At 32.7% G+C, this 3,197-nt stretch overlaps 1 pseudogene; it reads left to right on the forward strand.

The window, feature by feature from the left end:
• Positions 1 to 617: 617 nt before the first annotated feature.
• On the forward strand, positions 618 to 1,076 carry LOC137777729 (ubiquitin-ribosomal protein eS31 fusion protein-like; annotated as a pseudogene).
• Positions 1,077 to 3,197: the final 2,121 nt, after the last annotated feature.

Consider the following 3,197-nt stretch of genomic DNA (forward strand, 5'->3'; position numbering starts at 1 on the left):
CCAGGAAAAATTCAGAGTATGACAAACAATGTAACTGTATTACAAATATATGAAACAACTTTACTGAAGGGAATGGGGAGAAAAGGCACCGACCTAAGTAACTGGAAATGAGTGAGATCTGTGAGACTAAAGGTAAAAGGAATTGCACACAAGTACTGTTCTTTATTTGGTGAAGTTTTTTCCAGTGGGATATGGGTTAACAGTTCTGATACTGCTATATATGTATACTGGAATTCAAACAATTAAGTAAATAGATGGCACGTGGTAGGAGCCAGGTTATTTGTACAAATGAGAACTTACAAATAAACAAGGAGAAGAGGCAAGAATCATCCATATGGTAATAGATTAGAGTTGGAGACATCAGTGTAAACTCATATTTAGCTTAATATAGATACAGATAGTTACATATAAAAATATTTATGGATACATGTATATACATGGGCTAGTAAACACACATGTACTTCCTTGCTTTGTCAATGAAAATGGCCTAACAGCAAAGAAAACCCAGCAACAACAAGCACATCTAGCATCCAGTGTTTGATTTTTAATGCCATTCTCCAATTTAAAAAAAGAACTTCCCTTTCGGATCCACCATCTGTGGTGGCACCTCCACCAATATGCAGATTTTCTTGAAGACCCTGACAGGGATGGGCATCACTCTCGAGGTTGAACCCTCGGATGCAATAGAAAAATGTAAAGGCCAAGAGCCAGGACAAGGAAGGAATTCCTCCTGACCAGCAAAGACTGATCTTTGCTGGCAAGCAACTGGAAGATGGACGTACTTTGTCTGACTACAACATTCAAAAGGAGTCTACTCTTCATCTTGTAGTGAGACTTCATGGTGGTGCTAAGCAAAGGAAGAAGTCTTACACCACTCCCAAGAAGAACAGGCATAAGAGAAAGAATGTTAAGCTGGCTGTCCTGAAGTACTATAAGGTGGATGAGAATGGTAAAATCAGTTGCCTTCGTCAGGAGTGCCTTCAGATGAATGTAGTGCTGGAGTTTTTATGGCCAGCCACTTTGACAGACATTATTGCGTCAAATATTGTCTGACCTATTGTTTCAACAAACCATAGACAAGTAATTGTATATTGGTTAATAAAAGACATGAACTAATAAAAAAAAAAAAAAAACTTCTTGGAGAAATGACTGATTCTAAGACTGGGGTACAAATTATATAATATGAACGTCAAAGATATTATAGTGCTAGAAAGTAAGAAAATACTCAAAAATAATAATAAAACACATCAATGGGTGAAAGTCAAAGGGACACAGGAGCTATCTGAAAGAACTCTCAATGGACAAAACCAGAAAAAGTTGAAACAACAATAAATAAAGTAGTATTAGATTATTTGGATTGTATACCAAGGCATAAAACAAATGTCCATGAGTCCATATTGATATAAACAAATAATTGAATGAATAAATAAACCTGAGAGAAGAGACAAATATGGCATGTAGAAGTATTCCAAATAATTTGTGCAGCTATTCTAACCTAAAGGAAGAAGAGTATGACTTCCCTGTCCTTAAGTATGCTTTGGGCATTGCAGCTTCCTTCTAAAGAGTACAGTATGGAAGGAGGATAAAAAGAGAATAACTTTATGATGGAGACACCTGAAAAGCATTACTTCAACAAGATGATCAGGGTCAACATTAGCAGTAAAAAATCATGTTTAATAGCATGCACCCTTAATATGATGTAATGAAAATGGTACTTTAGCTTTTTGGCCGTCTTCTCAAAAACTGATAAAATCAGTCTAATCACGAGAAAAACATCAGACAAATTCCAATAGAGGGCTCTTATATAGAATATCTGACCAGTACTTCTCAAAACAGTCAAGGTCATCAAAAACAAAAACGTCTGAGAAACTGTGACAGCCTTGAGGAGTCTAAAGAGACAAGACAACTAAACATAAATGTCAGGAAAAGAACATTAAGTAAAAATAAAGGAAACCTGAATCAAGTACGGACTTATTTAATAATAATGTATCAATATTCATTCACTAATAGTAAAGAAACTATCATTTTAAGTAAACTAACTTAAATTCATAAAAGATCAGTAGTGTTCTTTACTGGTTTATAAAAGTAAATATATTATTACCTCCCATTGAGATAATATGGCAGGTTTGCCTTTAATTGGTAGAGATTAATTTTATAAAGGTCTGAAGAACCTTTACCTTTAGATTCTAGCTATTCCATTTTTTCCCCAAGGCAGAAGACCACAAAAAGGAAACCCATCTTAAAATGTCTACTGTAAACCAGTTCTGTCTCTTACTTTGGGAAAATGCATTTTAATGATTTCATTTTCTTGAGTGAAAAACTTTTTAAGCTTTCTGTCGTAACATTTAAATCTGAGTCTATATGAAATGGGTTCATGGGTTTATTTCAAAATCAAAAGTATAGAATAACTTATGTTCTGAAGTTATAGTGTTGCTTGCACTGTCTTTATTCTCTTATATAAAGTCTAATTTTATAAATCTGATTCACATGCAAATTTAATAAATAAAAACAAATTTTTATAAAAAAATAATGTTCATCCCAATAACAAGTTCTGATGATTTCCATTTACAATTGGTTCTTCAGTATTCTTCCAATGTGTTTCTGTATTTTCAAAGTTTGTTTTTTATTTATGTGTCCTGTACCAACAACACATCAATAAATTAGGAGGAGGATCACTCTTCTTTTGCATATAATATATTTAGTGGCAGCAAAAAGTTGCAACAAACAGGATGATAGTATAAAATAATGTGGCTACAAACTTGTGCTCAACACAGAATTTAATAAATTAAATTGCAGCATGTGAAAATGGAGATAATTAACCTCTCATTCAGTAAATAAATACAGAAAAATCCATTTTTGTTAGACTGGCTACAGAAAGATTTTTTCTTCAACTCCAATTTATCTAGCAGAACATGTAATACATACAAACACACACATCCAAACTGTTCTTTTAATGATAAATGATATATCAAAAAGGAGGAATTATTCTGTAAAGAACTGAAGTTAGTTAAAATTTGTCTATCTCTTTTAAGTCATAAAATTAATAGACTTAAATATCAATGTTTTAAGTTTTAAAGTAATAAAAATATGAAAATGTCAGAATAAAGTTTCTATGCTTTCAGTCTGTTGAGAGAATAACTTGATCTTTTTGAAGAAGTAGAGGAAGAAAAGATGAAATAGCTTTAATGTACCTACAG

The sequence above is a fragment of the Eschrichtius robustus genome, chromosome 15, assembly GCF_028021215.1.
Source record: "Eschrichtius robustus isolate mEscRob2 chromosome 15, mEscRob2.pri, whole genome shotgun sequence".
NCBI lineage: Eukaryota > Metazoa > Chordata > Mammalia > Artiodactyla > Eschrichtiidae > Eschrichtius > Eschrichtius robustus.